This window comes from Raphanus sativus, chromosome 4 (genome assembly GCF_000801105.2).
Source record: "Raphanus sativus cultivar WK10039 chromosome 4, ASM80110v3, whole genome shotgun sequence".
NCBI classification, from domain to species: domain Eukaryota; kingdom Viridiplantae; phylum Streptophyta; class Magnoliopsida; order Brassicales; family Brassicaceae; genus Raphanus; species Raphanus sativus.
Window position 1 is genome coordinate 14,426,597 of NC_079514.1, and position 16,540 is coordinate 14,443,136.

Here is a 16,540-nt window from a genome sequence, read left to right on the forward strand (position 1 = left end):
AGCAATTGCTTCCACCCACTTGGAGACATAGTCCACAGCAACTAGGATGTACTCATTCTTGTGAGAGACTGGGAAAGGTCCCATGAAATCGATCCCCCAACAATCGAACACTTCAACCTCCAAGATATAGTTCTGAGGCATCTCGTTTCTCTTGCTTATACTCCCCATCCTTTGGCATGAATTGCATCGAGATATGAAGGCGTGAGCATCTCTGAACATGGTGGGCCACCAGAAACCGGCTTGGAGGATCTTGGAAACAGTCTTGAAGGTGGCAAAGTGACCAGCATAAGAGGAACCATGGCAGTGGTGAAGGATCCCTGGAATATCAGCCTCTGGAACACATCTCCTGAAGATTCCATCCTTGCCTTGCCGATAGAGATACGGCTCATCCCAGAAGTAGTGCCTTGCCTCCCTCAGAAATTTCTTCTTCTCATTCCCAGTGAACCTCAAGGGCTCTTTATCAGCTGCCAAGAAGTTGGCAATCTCAGCAAACCATGGGAGGGTCGGGTACTCCTTCTGGATTACTGCTACGAATGCTCCTTCTACGCGGGAGCAGTCCTTAATGGCAGGGAACGACTGCTCCATGTTGCGCAGACCAATCGCATTGACGTACTCCATCGGTTGTTCCACATCAAGAACTGTCTCATCCGACACTTTCATCCTGGAGAGATGATCTGCCACTCCGTTATCAACCCCCTTCTTGTCTCTTATCTCTAGATCGAACTCTTGGAGCAATAGAATCCATCTTAAGAGCCGTGGTTTAGCATCCTTCTTCGTGAGCAGGTACTTGAGAGCCGCGTGGTCTGTGTGCACAATCACCTTTGATCCAACAAGATAGGATCTGAACTTCTCAAAAGCGAACACGATGGCAAGGAGCTCCTTCTCTGTGGTTGCGTATCGGCATTGAGCTTCATCCAAAGTTCTGCTTGCATAGTAGATCACGTGAAGCTTCTTGTCTTTACGCTGTCCAAGGACTGCTCCCACTGCAAAATCACTTGCATCTGTCATGATCTCAAAAGGGAGATCCCAGTCTGGAGGTTGGACAACTGGTGCACTGACTAGAGCTCCCTTGATTGTGTGGAATGCGGCTAAGCAGTCACTGTCAAAGGCAAACTGAGCTTCCTTGCAGAGCAACCGAGTGAGTGGTCTCGCGATCTTAGAGAAGTCTTGGATGAACCTCCTGTAGAAACCAGCGTGTCCCAAGAAACTCCTGATTCCCTTCACTGAAGTTGGTGGTTGCAGACTCATCATGACCTCGATCTTTGCCTTGTCCACCTCAATGCCTTTCTCGGATATCTTGTGTCCCAGAACAATCCCATCTCTCACCATGAAGTGGCATTTCTCCCAGTTCAGCACCAAATGCTTCTCCTCGCATCGCTTCAGTACCCTGCACAAATTTGACAAACAGACATGAAAGGAGCTTCCATAGACGCTGAAATCGTCCATGAAAACCTCCATTATGTCTTCGATCAGATCAGTAAAAATTGACATCATGCATCGCTGGAAGGTCGCTGGAGCATTGCACAAGCCGAATGGCATCCTCCTGTATGCATATGTTCCATAAGGGCATGTGAACGTCGTCTTCTCCTGATCATCTGGGTGGATGGGAATCTGAAAGAAACCTGAATAACCATCTAAAAAGCAATAGTAAGGGTGGTTAGCCAATCTCTCAAGCATTTGATCAATAAAAGGAAGCGGGAAGTGATCCTTACGAGTCGCAGCATTCAATTTACGAAAATCAATGCACATGCGATGACCAGTAACTGTTCTAGTGGGGATCAATTCATTCTTTTCATTGGTTACAACAGTGATCCCACCTTTCTTAGGTACTACATGCACGGGACTAACCCACTTACTGTCAGAGATCGCATAGATCACACCTGCTTCTAGAAGTTTCATTATCTCTTTCTTTACAACATCTTTTAGATTCGGGTTTAACCTCCTCTGATGTTCTACAGAAGTCATCGATTCATCTTCCAGGTGTATTCTATGCATGCACAGATCAGGTGAAATGCCAGGTATGTCAGCTAGAGAGTAACCTAAAGCCTTACGATATTTCCTCAGCTCACACAAAAGCAGAGCAGTCTCTGCATTGTTCAGGTCAGCATTCACAATGACAGGATATGTGGAGTTGGGTCCAAGAAATGCATACCTGAGTCCCTTGGGAAGGGATTTGAGCTCTACCTTTGGAGCTTTCAGCTCGCTCCATGAGTCATCGGGCTGAGCTGCCGGAACAGTCGGGTTCTGAGGCGTGGTTGTTCCAGTTGATGTGCTGGAGTCACTGTTCTCCCCTAGACTTAGATTCGCCACCATCCTCTCCATACTCCTGGCTGAATCCAGGATCTTGGCATAGGCATCAGCATCAACACTCTCCAAGCTTTGCTCGGCTTCAGCTCTGACTAAGGCGAGTTCAAGTGGATCCTCGGTGAGAATCTCCTCGATCATACCTTCATGCGGCTCTAGGGGATCACCATCTTCTTGGACAGTGAAGGTTTGTCCATCCAGCATCGGCTTCTTGAGCATCTGATCCATCTCAAACTTCATCACAATATCTCCAAGGTGGAGATCGATCTTCCCTTGTCGGACATCAATGATAGCTCCAACGGTGCAGAGGAATGGTCTGCCTAGGATCAGGGGTCATTGGAATCTTCCTCAACTTCCAGAACAACGAAATCGGCAGGAACAAGGGTGTTTCCGACCAGAACTTGAAGATCCTCTAGGATCCCAACTGGAGACTTGACAGATCGATCAGCAAACACTAGGGACATCTTGGTAGGCTTGAAGTCCGAGTATCCAAGGCGCTTAGCCACAGTGTATGGCATGAGGTTTATGCTCGACCCTAGATCGACCAATGAGCATGAGAAAAGTGTTCTCCCAATCTGAACCGAGAGAACAAACTTTCCCGGATCACCCATCTTCTTGATCCTTCTGTTCTGGAGCACCGCGCTGCACTCCTTAGAGACAATCATGAACTCATTGTCATCAGATATCTTCCCAGAGATCAGTCCTTTGACAAAGCTGCGCATGGATGGTATCATCTGGATCGCACTCATCAGAGGGAGCTTGACAGTTAGGTCTTCTAACATCTTCCTGCACTTCATCTCTTCCTTATCCTTGCGTGTAGCCTTAGCTGGAACAGGGTAAGGAACTTTTGGCACATACTGACGAGCAGGAGAAGGCGCTGCAGTCGGTGGAACAACCCCAGCGGGTCGCTCTGCTTCCGTCGGAACAGTCTCAGTAGGTTGTTCTGCATCATCCTCCCCTGTGGGTACAGCTTTAGATGGCTGATCCGACTCCTTCTGCTTTCCTTTCTCAGCCGATGTGAATCTCCTGGGGTCTAGATCAGGCAGTTGCTTTCCACTCCTCAACCCTACTGCATTGCACTCCTTGGGGTTCTTGTCTGTTTTCCCAGGGAGAGTTCCTTGCTGTCTCTTCACGTTCTCAGCAGTCTGAGCAATCTGAATATCCATCTGTCTCATATGGCTTGAGACATTGTCATACTTCACACTCAGGTCATTGAACATATGATTCATCCTGGTGTTGATGTCGTTTGTGACCTGGTTCAGTGCTTTCCCTTGGATCTGCTGTCCTTGGAGCAGCTGGCTCATCATATTGGCGAGACTCTTCATGTCATCATGCGGAGCAGTCTGAGTCGGTTGTGCAGCTTGCTGATTAACCGGCTGTTTCTGGCTGTGGAACTGAGCATTCTGAGCTGGGTTAAGGACAAAGGTTCTTCCCTGATTGCCATAAGGCCTTTGATATCCACTGTTCTGACCTTGGTTCCCTTGAGCTTTATCGTCTGGTTTAGGGGCATTGAACAGGTGGGGATTGTTCCTCACGTTAGGGTTCGGGTGATAGTTCTTGAACTGCCATCCTTGCCCATTCACATAACTCACTTCATGCTGATCCTCAGCCGACTGATCTGCCTCTGATGTGCCTTCTGCGGTAGCTTTATCCTGTGGGGATTCTTCCATGATGAAGACTTGGTTCTGGTTACTCTTAATCAGCTGGTCGACTTTGGCAGAGAGCTCATCAATCTTGCTGTTGTCGATGCTCTTCACCTTCTGAGTGCGATCAGTCTCGCGGTTATTGTCGGCTGAGCTTGAGGCCATGTTCTCAATCAACTCGAATGCACCTTGAGTGGACTGAGTCATGAAATCTCCTTTACTGGCTGAGTTCAAAGCGTTCCTGTACTCCCAGCCTACTCCATCGTAGAACACTCCCAGCAGATAGTCTTCCTCAAAACCGTGATGTGGGCATTCTCTGCGGTAGACATTGAATCGCTCCCAAGCATCACAGAACGGCTCGTCTACCAGCTGTTTGAAGGTCACGATCTTCTGTCTCAGAGCTGCTGTCTTCGATTTCGTGTAGAAGTGGCTTAAGAAAGCTTCTCGGACTTGTTCCCAAGTGGTGAGTGATCCGGTGGGTAGTGAATCAAGCCAGCGAGCAGCTTTCCCATCAAGAGAGAAAGGGAACAGAGTACACTTGATGTAATCGGGTGGTACTCCATTCGCTTTAGTGAAACCACACATCTTCTCAAAGTGCTCGATGTGGTCCATCGGTATCTCAGCAGGAAGCCCATTGAAGATCTTCCTTTGCACTAGACTTATCAAGGCTGGCTTGATCTCGAAGTCTTGCCTTGTGCACGGTGGAGGGGTTATGGCAGATCGCGTAGCGGGCAGATTACGCAGTAAGTTTCTCTGGCCGATCTGGACCACTCCCTCCTGTTGGTTCGCAGCATTCAGAGCAGCTTGCTCGGCAGCAGCTTGCTGCGCTTGGATCGTCTGCTGCATCTGCTGCATCTGCTGTTGCATGAGTGCAAACGCAGCAGTGAGATCATCTGGATGATCACCCATGTTGGTGTTCGTTGATCTCGGCTGTTGACGGTTCTGTCGTTCCAATCTCGCTAGTTCCTCGTTAGAAAGCTGATGTAATGGTCCTTGTGCGTTGCTCCGAGTATGTCTACTGGTCATGCACCTGGATCATCAGCTGAAACAAAGAAAATAACACGAGTTAGATATCTTAGACTAGATATGAAACCGAAAATTAGAGGTAAAAAATCTGGTCCCCGTCGCAACGGCGCCAAAACTTGATACACTAAAAATGAATCCTTGCTACTGCCAAGTTAACAGTTGCAATTGTAGTACTTGAGATTCAAATCCAGAGGACCAGTCTACACTCTAGTTCTATAAGTTTCAGAATCAAGCTAAGAAGAAGATATGATTTGGTTGAAATAGGCGATAGTAAACAAGCAAAATAAACACGAGATTGATTCAATTAAACAAGAGCTAGCCTAGGGTATTTCATTGGGTGTTGAATTGGAGCCAAACAATTATTCAAGCGCGATGAAGTGCTTTCTAGAACTCGGATCACTAAGCTGGAACACTCCACTGTCGTGGCAGTGATCGCTTTGCAGATCGATCTCACCACCTAACTGTCGTTGGGATGAGGATCGATTGCAAGCTTTAGAGAACAGGTCCGATCAGTTCACTTACCACCCTAATATCTACTTTCGCTGATTAGGGATACTAAGCTCATTCAATTACATGTCAAGTTATCATCCTAAGCGGTTAACTAGGTGATGAACTAGTGATCTAACATCAAGTGATCAGTTTAATGAAAGCAGTAAGAACAGTATGAATGAAGAACAGTTATGGATCGCTTATCTATGTTTAGCTCATGTCTCAACACCCTAAAAACCCTAGGCGAGCAAGGTCACTACTCGATCATGATGCACATAGACAAAGACATAAATCCTGAATAAAATTGCATAAGAACAGAGTATGAAACAATAGGGTTCAGATGATCTTCTCTATGAGAGGATTGGTTCTTCTCCCTTACAAGTTGCAGATCGCAAATACTCAGTGTTCTCTTGTAAAAACTAGCGTAAAAAAAATAGAAAATAGATAGGTGGCGTTTTATATGGAGGCGCCAATCAGAAGGAAAGAGATTAGGGCAACAGGGCTTCAATTCCCGAAATAGAAGTTTCCATATTTGTCTGGAACAATCACCGGATCACTCCGTCTGCTTGTTCCGCTTGAGAGAGATCAGTCTCGGGACTGTTCTCTTGAGTGTTCTCCGCAGGAATGCTCCAAAAGGACTTCTTTTCATCAGGCACCTTCTCTTCTTTCTTCTGCTAACTCCAGACCTGTAAAAGGTCAAAAAGGACTAGACTGACACGAATTAGCGACTTGAAACAAATGAAAACGTATGTACAATGATGTGAAAAACACCATATATCAACTGGCATGAGAAAATGTATGCACTAATACTGACTGATCATTGTTTGATATGATTCAGATGTCGAGATTCCAACACTCGGATTTTGATGCCCTTGATCTCAATGGAGACAATTATCTTGATTGGGCTATGAACACTTCTGCCGACTTAAAGTCTAAAGGACTCGAGAAGTGTATCAAATATGGAAATGACACCCTTGCGTGTGAAAGGCATAGAGCTATTATGATTATGCAAAATCATCTCGTTGAGGATCTAAGAAATGAGTACAGCTACATCAACGATCCTCATGTTCTCTGGTCAAGTTTGAATATCCAATTCTCAGAGCCATTATTATTATATAAGTCCATGAAAGAATGGAACGCTCTGAGGTTCCAGGATTATGAATCCTTAGATAACTATTACTCTGATCTTATGGGAATCACCTATAGTCTTAGACTATGTGGTGAAGTGATAACAAACGAGCATATGTTAAACAAAACTCGTGACACATTCCATTCAAAGGAAGTGTTGTTATCACATAAGGCTAAAGGTTTCACAACCTATTACGACCTTCTCTCATATCTTTTTGCTCAAGAGCTCTTGAGCAAAAGAAGCAGAAAAGGATAGATAACCTCAACAAACTTGATGAAATTATGGAGATATACCATGAGAACCGAGTACTTGAAATATGTTCTGAAACTGATGAAGAATCCGGGTGGACTCACATGAATTGTGAGCTTGGTTTATTCATTGAATGAGAATCAATGTAAGCCATGTCCAAGGTGTTAAATAGGACTGGCCGGTTTTGTTTAAATTGTTTTGACATCCTGAATTTATAAAAGCATTAATAAAAGTTTTATTTTATCTTAATTGATTTGCTTGCAATCTTTGATTGATAAATGACAAGTAAAATTTCGAAAATCAGTGAGTCTAAAAAGAGACCACGCCTATGGCATTACCCTAAAGGGGGACAATTTTATTCACTCAAAATGAAAGCCCCATTAATTTATTTTGAATGGTTTCGAATGGGCTAAGGACAGAAATGTTCTTTCTGTTTATATATATAAAAGAAAAATTTGCCAAAGGTATAAATGATCGAGAATAAATTCTCCATGTTGATCTTGACTATGCCAAATGATCAATATGATAAGGAACAATGGCATTTGGTAACCAGTAAGGTTAGCCACGAAATTATACTTAATGGTATGACCGAATTAGCCATCCGAATTAAATTTTTAAATCTGATGCAAAGATTTAAAGGCACAAAAGAGTTCTCCCATAAATCTCACGTGTGTAGTATGAACACAAGGGAAACTCATGAGGCTTCATTGTCCAAAAGGTATCATGGAAATGGCACAATAATTTTGTGTTCTTACAGAAATGATTTTATAACATGTTCCTGATAACCTGGCTGAATAAATTTCGAATTGTAACCTACAAGGTTTAGACTATAAAATTTATGAAAAGTCATGAGCATCCACAGATTAAAGTATGTTCATGAGGGGGAGAGAGGATAACCCTATTATACATGAACACACCATAATCTTTTGGATATAAGAGCTCAGACACATTGTCCTTTTAAACCACAATAAAAACTCGACAACCATGGAAATGGAAACCACAATAACCGTGGTCGTGGTTCCTACCATGGTAATGGTCGAGACTGGTCGAGACTCAGTCTGCAGTAATATTTCTGGTCGGATACAACACTCGACCAAGTATGAACTTATAAGTTCACTGACTCTCCATACAGAGGTCACAAAGATATCTGGTTAAGGACATGGATTAATTCCCAAGATTTTTAACAGATTATAGTATGTCCATGAAATGGAAGTGAGGACAAATCCGCACATGTCCATACTATAGATCTACTCGGACAGAATTCTTTTATGAATCTAAATGAGCCATTGGCCATAGATCCGAGCCTTGGGAACAGAAGAGAAATTCGAAATTTATAGTCCATAGATCCGAGACTTGGGGACAGAAGAGAAATTCGAAATTATAGTCAAAGGGACAGAGTAAGAATTCGAAATTATATAGTCCAAGACATGGGACATAAAGAAATTATTCATACAAGTTAAAGTATAAGCATCAGGCCATTAAAGTAAAGCATAGATATTCCCATCTCAAAATGATTACGGGTCATGATCCAGACACCATCCTAAGATAAAATAAATAGAACACCACAAACATTTGTGCCATCTAGGATGGAATCTCATAAGGAAATGAGATAAGATTGGGAATATATGTTGGATAAGTACTATGTTTTTCTCAGACGATTTTTAATAAACCATAAGCCAAACATGAGTGACTAGATTGTGGCTAAGGTACATTGATTTATACAAGATAAATCTGTCTATCCAACATTCATTAAAATGAGAAAACAATAAGCTGGAAAGAATAAGAGAAATGGATTGGTATGAACCACCATTGTCTTGGCAAGATCCTCGGACCATAGAATATAATCTTGGACGTCCATACAAAGAAAGAAATCATACAAGATGATAGCCAGACATAATAGACCCGATGACTAATGTCATAACCAGCTTAGCACCACGAAATAAGTATTCAAGTTGCTATAAGAGAGTCTATAAAATAGACCTGTATGTTCCATATACATAAGGAATCTCGGAAATGAAAATAAAGGTGCATAGAAATGACATATCCGAGTTCACTAAAGAAACCAGACTAGACATAGAGAAAAATGCTGGCCAGCTGAACATCTAAGGTACCAAACCATGTAGCTTGGGACGCCAAGATACAAGGTAGCAAAGGTCCTGGATAATAAAATCTCTAAATCGATTTAAACACGTCTGGAACGCGATAGATCGCGATGGAACAGTATATAAGTGTCGACACATACACATACACATACATAAGTGAAAAGAAATGCATAAGAGAAAGCACTTGAGAATAAGAAATAAAAGAGGATCTCGAACCCACACATGAGAGTACTCGTAAAATAAATAAAAGAAATGAATGTGGGGTTCCAAGTAAAGAATAAGAGATGCGGAGACCATCTAACCAAGGGAAATAAGAGTCTTGTGATGAATAAAACCGTGAGAAAGGACATGACCATGTTGAGGTCGTCCATATCCAAGTATACAGCATTCTACGAATGGCTTTACTACACAAGGTTATCCACAGAGACTAAGGAACAAATTAGAAGGAAATAAATTCCTATGTGGTGAATGCTACTGCACAATATAATTAATGTCTGGAAACACATAAGAAAATCACAGTAAGCAGTACAATAAAATCCCTGGATATATAAAGGTACATATGACCTGAGATTTAAGAGATTAAGAGATCTAAAAGATGAGAAGTATGAATCTCATAGAACAACATCGTTCCTGCGTTGTTCATGGACTATCGTAGATGCAGCTGCCTGCGTGTATACACATATAATAAAACTAAGAAATGCTTAGTGAGAAAGTTCTATAAGAACATTTCAGATTAGTCCATAAAATATGAAATAAATCCTTGTGTTTATTACCTAAAGAAAGGATGATTAAGTCCAACTGATTCTTGGACAGGCTGTAATGGAAATAAAATGATCTAGAATGAAGATCACAGCCATATAAATATGTATTGAGATCTATGATCTTATATACCAAGAACTGGATATGATATGTTCAAAGCAATAAAGTGAGGAATCCATCAGATTCACGACCATAAGGATCCATATCCTAGTCTGACCTTAAACCACCTTGGTCCTAGGCAATTCCGACCCGTTCCATAGGTCATGATCCGACCATGAGACATTAAGTAAAATGGAACGGCCTGATTGACCCTAAGGAAGGCTTCCAGCCGGTCATGAAAGACTATTGGCGTGTGCCATATACATATAAATTTCATGAAGAACTTTGGTTAACCTCTAAGGACGGAATATGCAATAGTATGATCCAAAAAATCGTGGATATACTAATGATACTCATTGTCGAATTTTATAAATTCGTATAGAACAAGGATGTACAGAAAATATTTAAAGTCAAGATCCATTTCAAGATGGATGAATACTCCCATAGAAAGTCCATATGTTCTGGTCAAGAACCATAGAACATATCTGATTATATTTAAGAAATGGACGAAGTACTAATAAGTACATATACCTCATGATCACTGAAACAAGTTCAGATGAATTATACAGCAATTGAAAGACATTGCACGGAGGTACAATTCAGGGGGAGTGGTACATGTTGTACTCTTTTCCCTTCACCTGGTTTTTGTCCTAATTGGGTTTTACCAGTAAGGTTTTAATGAGGCAACACCAAAACTCTAAGTTTGGTAAAATGTATTCACAAGGTCCGCATGTTTATGACATCTATTCATAAGTTCATGCGTTGTACTCTTTTTCCTTATCTATGGTTTTATCCCACTGGGTTTTCCTAGAAAGGTTTTAACGAGGCAACTTAAGAGCATGTTACTGACCCTGAAACGTATGTGTCGATCAAGGAGGAGTGTTGTGAATATATTATGTGATCGACCCATTTCTGTCCAAACCGGACAGACCGGACCAAACCATTTCTGGACGAACCGGACGGACCGAACCGAACCGGACCGGACCAGACAAGTCTATGTCATACCAGACATGACCAGGCCCAACTCAAGCCCAGCCCAAGAAAACTAGAAGCAGGCGGCCCAAAGGAGTAGAGAGATAGAGACAAGTCCAAGAAGATAAACATCAAGAAGACTCATGTTTATCCATATGTATTTAGTGATTATCATATCATAGATAGATTAGGATTTGTATTCCCTTATGTTATGGGATTTATATTTATCTTCATTTGTAACTTGTATATAAAGGATCTTTAGTCCTTAAGATTAATAACACGAAAATCACTTCCATTTACAACAGGACCCATTAACTTGTGAAAATGTATATTTGCCTTTACGATCATTTTCATATATTTTTGGACGGCGATATATTTATGTACTTTTATTTTTGGATTTTCTCTGAAATAATGTCATTGGTGCCAACAAATACCAAAAGCGACACAAAATCTGAGAGGGCTCTACAAAACTGTGACAGACAACAAAACACCAACTAAAGCTAAACCAGAGAAAGAACTATACCAACTAAAATGAGTAAGAAACCAGAAGAGACAAAATGATTCAAATTACATGATGGTGCCAATAAGTGAATAAGTGATACATCATATATCTATCTATCTATGTCAATTAGAATCGTCGATTCTCTACATTTATAATTTATCTACATGTATTCGTGTATTTATAGAAAAGCATAAACAGGTATAATACTTTCAAGTGCAAAAAACATATCTCAGGTTCCATTCATGAAATCTTGGTAGATTTCAAATCGCTTAGATGTTCCTTCTCTCCCATTACGTCACGTCACATGAAACAAATCGAAAAAGAAACATTCACTTATTTTGTCTTTTTATTATCACATTCAAATATACTAGATTCTTTCTCCGCGCTACGCGCGGAAAAGTGTGTTGATCGTTTATTTTTCGATAATATGTGTCAATGTTTGTGTTTGGAATGAGGATGTTGTATTTGTCAAAGCAATGAGAAAGTCGATGAATTATTTAAGGATGCTCAACCCGGTAAATCTTTTCAATTTAACACTGGAGGTAACAATTTAAAAAAAAAATCTTTGTAATGTAATTTTTATATTCAAAAGTTTCTTATCTATTGATTTTTTAAAAATAATTGTTACAAATTTTTATTGGCAAATCTCTAAAATAGCACTTTTTAAGTTTTTCACAAAAATAGCACTCAAAAAATAAAATGACCAAAATAGCACCTTTTTGTTTTGAAAATTTTCATTTTTCATTTTTCATTTTAAAAAATTTGAATACATTAATAAAACTCCACCCCTTAACTCTAAACCCTAAGTCTTAGATTAATTAACCCAAGGGTTATAAATGCATATTTACCTTTCAATAAAACTTATTTTGGTCATTTTCTTCATTGTGATGCTATTTTTGTGACAAAAACTTGATTTGGTGCTATTTTTGTCTTTTTCTCATTTTTTATTTTAATATTTAGCCAAATTTCTAATTCGATATTAATAAGTTAGTTAAATAATTTTTTTCTTCGGGTAAGTAAAAACTGATATTGAAAATCATTCAATTATATTTTTAAATTAAAAAATTATTTTGATATTATTATATTTTAGAAGATTAATAATATTATATTTATATATAAATATCAAAATAATTTTATTAAATTATTAATCTATAGTTTAGCAACAGTCGATACCAATGATCTCGGGACTCTTGAAATAATCTGGTTCAGTGTCCAAGTCGAGTTTAAAATGTTGACAGTGCGTAAATGGTTTTACTATTTTCTTTATTTTATTAGTGTTTTGCTTTCTTATATTTATTAATTCTTATATATATATATATTTAGCAATATTTTACATGATTTGCTGCAGCGTTTGATTTTGTGATTTCTAGGTTTGTTCTTTGAGCGAGGAGAAAAACTTGGGTTGTTATGGCTTGTAAACGAATAAACCAGAACATTAAAAACCTATTCTAATATTTACAAATTATTCAAAATATTTTTTATTGATGGATCATATAAACAACCAATTTCTAAGTCTTGTTTATTTCTTTAAGTTCAGAGGTGTTTATTGGTATCATATAAACAACCACATTTTTTTGGTCTTTTTATTTTTAGCTTAATCTGAAAATTCCAGACTCTGTCAATGATTTGTTGTTTTTATTTTGTGGTTATTTGGAATTGATTAGTTAATAAAGATTTCAGGTTACACAGAGAATGAGGATCCCATAGATTAGTGTTAAATCAAGGTGATATTATCCTTATCCTAAACACAAATCTTTTCACCAAAATAGAAAGCTCGAAGGCATATATGTTTGCAGCCGACCCTGATTATAAACAAAGTGATATATTTCCAGTTTCCTCATAACACTGGCATATTTACTAAGGAATAGTAATGTGACTACATGAATGATCATTCACGTATGCTTTGACTCAACTATTTTTGCATTATCTTCTAGTCCTTTGACACTCATATCTGCCAATTTAGGTGTTAGGAAAAAAATTATGATATTCCTGAAAGTCAAAGCATCATTCACGTATGCTTTGAAAGGTTATTATGTGCATATATCCGCCCCCGACTGTGTAAAACGATGTTAACACAACTAATCCCTCATGTTGAAGGATAAATCATGAAAAGGAGTCCAAGTGAAATCCCTTATGACCTCAAGCTTTATTCTTTTGTACTTCTCTACTGCTATCACACACAATCATCAACTTCCCTCATTTCCATCTGTCTTTCCATCATCATTTAGCATCCAAAATTTTTATGAGTTGTCTTGTCATAGCTTACTACTACCCAGATTTTAACACATCCTTGCAACATGTAGCTATGCCCGGCTTGTACCCACACAACCTTGAAAACAATTCATTGTTATCTCTGAAACTCTTCAATTGAGGGACGTTTTGCTTTATCATGTTTCCATCCTAGAAACAGTGAAACCAAAAAGTTTACTCCAAGTCAGCAAAAAAAGAAACTCCTGCTTTATTTTTTCTTTCAAACTATATAGAACCTCTCAAGCCCTGAGATTAAACAAAAAAGTAACTATTAAATCCACTAAAATGCATGAACTCTAAGCAAACATGTGAAGCCTACCTCAATTCTGGTGAGAGATATTCCACTCAGTTATCTTAACGTCAGTGGGCTCAGTAAGCTGATTGATCTGCCACATAACAACCTACTTTCCATTAGGATCTTCTTGATACATCAACCAATAACAGTTATTGAAATCAAGGAACAAAAAGAGACCTACCTCACTTGGTGCCAAGCTATTCTCCTAAAGTAACGTCTAGAAGAAAACAAAGGCCTTCCCCTCAACGTCCTCCCTAAAACATCTGCAAAGATCATTGTCCTATCTCCACCACAGGCATGCCTTGCCTTGCAAACTACACAACTTAAGCACCATCTTCATCATCATCCTTAACAATCTCCATTTTACCATGAACCAAGAATTCTTCAGCATCGTACTTTAAATCACAGAGCAAGTAATCAAATTTTTGCTCGTACAATGGAACTTTCTCATTCGTCATCATGATCCCTAACATATCCGCAATTATACTCACATTGAGTCTGTTCTCGTTACCAGAAACCACAGGTCCACAACACCAACCACAAATTCACCTGGTTTGGGATCGTAATACTCCATGGCGAGTCTCTCCGTCTCCTGGGAAACCTCTGATTCATCTCCTTCTTCATGCTTTAAGAATTTCAGAAAGGGCTCATGCAGGACCTGGCCATAGCCTGCTTTCCCATACTCATCTCCTCTGGTGTCGATACATGATTAGGCTCGTACAATAGCTGAAGCTCTTCCTCCGCCGCGATTCCCCCACTTTGTACATCGGCAACGAAGTCATGTGAGCAAAATCTACAAACAGAAAAATTGCTAGATTTTTTAAGAAGTAACAGAGTTAGTAGTCACTTACCAACCAATATTTCATCATAACATAATCAAAACCAATATGTTTACACAATTATATGGATTAAGAGCTTACCATAAAGGTCTCCTTTACGGTCACAAGCCTCATCAAATTCCTTATGCCCATAGAATTGGAATCGATCCTCGGGAAACCCAACCGTACTGTCCGCTGAAACAGAGAGGACGGAGTTCCAAGAGAAAGTCACGGTCACATTTGGCTCAGCAACACGGTACACAATCTTGCTCTTAGACCCGTAGAAGTTGGTGAGTCTGTATATGGAACCAGCAACCGTTCACTCGTTAGGTCAGACTTCAGCCTATGCGGGTCTTCTTAGCGGAGTGACAATGGACCAGCTGTTCTATGCGGTTCTTCCTCCAGTGTTTCTGGAATCAACAGGGGGTCAGTTGGTGCATCTGTCTTAGCTGTTCCCTTTCGACCACACCATCAACAGCCTTTTGTGTTTGTTGTCACAACTCTGTTCACAACAGGACAGAGGCTTGTCTTCTCAGCTCCAGCCCCAGGAAAGTCATTAGGTCCCTGTCCATGAACAATAACAAACAATCGTTAGTGCTCTCAGTTGTTAAACAATTCAGTTAAGAGGGTTAACAAACCAAAAATACGATGGAGGCCTTACTTTTTAGGTAACTTTGTCTTGCATCACATTCATGGGCAAAAAAAAAAATGTGTTCCAGAGGTTGCATTTACGAAAAGCCGACCTAGAATTACACAGAGTAAAACAATGAATATATATTCAACTAAGATACAAAAAAAAATATTCAACTGAGATACAAAAAAAAAAAATCAACTGAGATACAAACTTACTAATATCCATTTTTTTTTGGCAAATTTTAAAACAATAGGAATAGCAAACAGGGTGACAAAATGAATGGTTGCCAGTGTTATGTACCTCTCAATCCTAATATCGCCATGATGCGTTTACTGGTTTGGGTTTCCTCGATAAAAATCAAGCCATATATTCATTGTGGCAGGGGTTACGGCCTGGGTTTTCAACTCATGGTTCCTGCAAGATATAGACATTCAGTATTCAGTGGAATGGTGCACAAAAAAATGTATTCAGTGGAACAGAGTGAGAAGCACCATAATTAGATTAAGCTTCAGAGAATACTGCTTCGCCTCCCATCGTGGAACTGAGCACAAACACTGGAAAGGGTTTTGGCATAATTAATCTAAAATATCGCGAAGGAAGCGTTGGTCTTGTGGTCGCTGGAGATTGGAAGCTTGGCTCTGGATTCCATCGGAGTGAAAGGTAGAATCTCACCAGTTTTAATTGAGGCTGGAAGCTTGGCTCTGGATTCCATCGGCCTTTCCTTGGCGTTTCTTGTACCTAGCTTCACCGGCGACAGCTTTGGCGGAGGAGTCACCAGTTATGCCTCTTTTATTCCAAATCGGCGGTTTCAGAGGAACGGTTCACAGGCTCACCGACGGAGTTGATCACCTTCACGGAGGTAAGATCGCCGGAAACAGAGGTCTTGCTGTTGGAATTCATCGTTCTTGAGATTTTTGAGAGTATTGAATCCTTTCTGAAATGACCCGATATAAATAGGAGGAGATACAGGAAGGCAAAACGAACCCATTAAAGAAGAATTCATGGCGCAGAGATGGATTAATGGGGGTGGTGGCTATGAAACGATTTCCGTTCAGAAATCCATTTCTCCTCTCTCGTCGAAGAAAACCAGGAAGCCAAAGTGACGTGTCAAAACATTCTAACCTGATTGGTTGATTTAAATCGATGACGTGGACATGCTATCTGTGGATCTTATTCACCTTTTAATATAGTATTGATTTCCAGTGCCAAATGAAAATTGAATTTATATGGTTCGATCAATTTATCTTTTTAAAAAGCATTGTAGACTAC

At 40.0% G+C, this 16,540-nt stretch overlaps 1 non-coding gene and 1 pseudogene across 1 annotated transcript; one reads left to right on the forward strand and one right to left on the reverse strand.

Annotated features, from left to right (window-relative positions):
* Nucleotides 1-4,242: 4,242 nt before the first annotated feature.
* On the forward strand, nt 4,243-4,349 carry LOC130512131 (small nucleolar RNA R71). Its single transcript, XR_008945692.1, has one exon. It is a non-coding gene; the product is annotated as a small nucleolar RNA R71 (small nucleolar RNA).
* An 8,980-nt stretch (nt 4,350-13,329) lies between these two features.
* LOC130494705 (protein PIGMENT DEFECTIVE 338, chloroplastic-like) lies at nt 13,330-16,274 on the reverse strand (annotated as a pseudogene).
* Nucleotides 16,275-16,540: the final 266 nt, after the last annotated feature.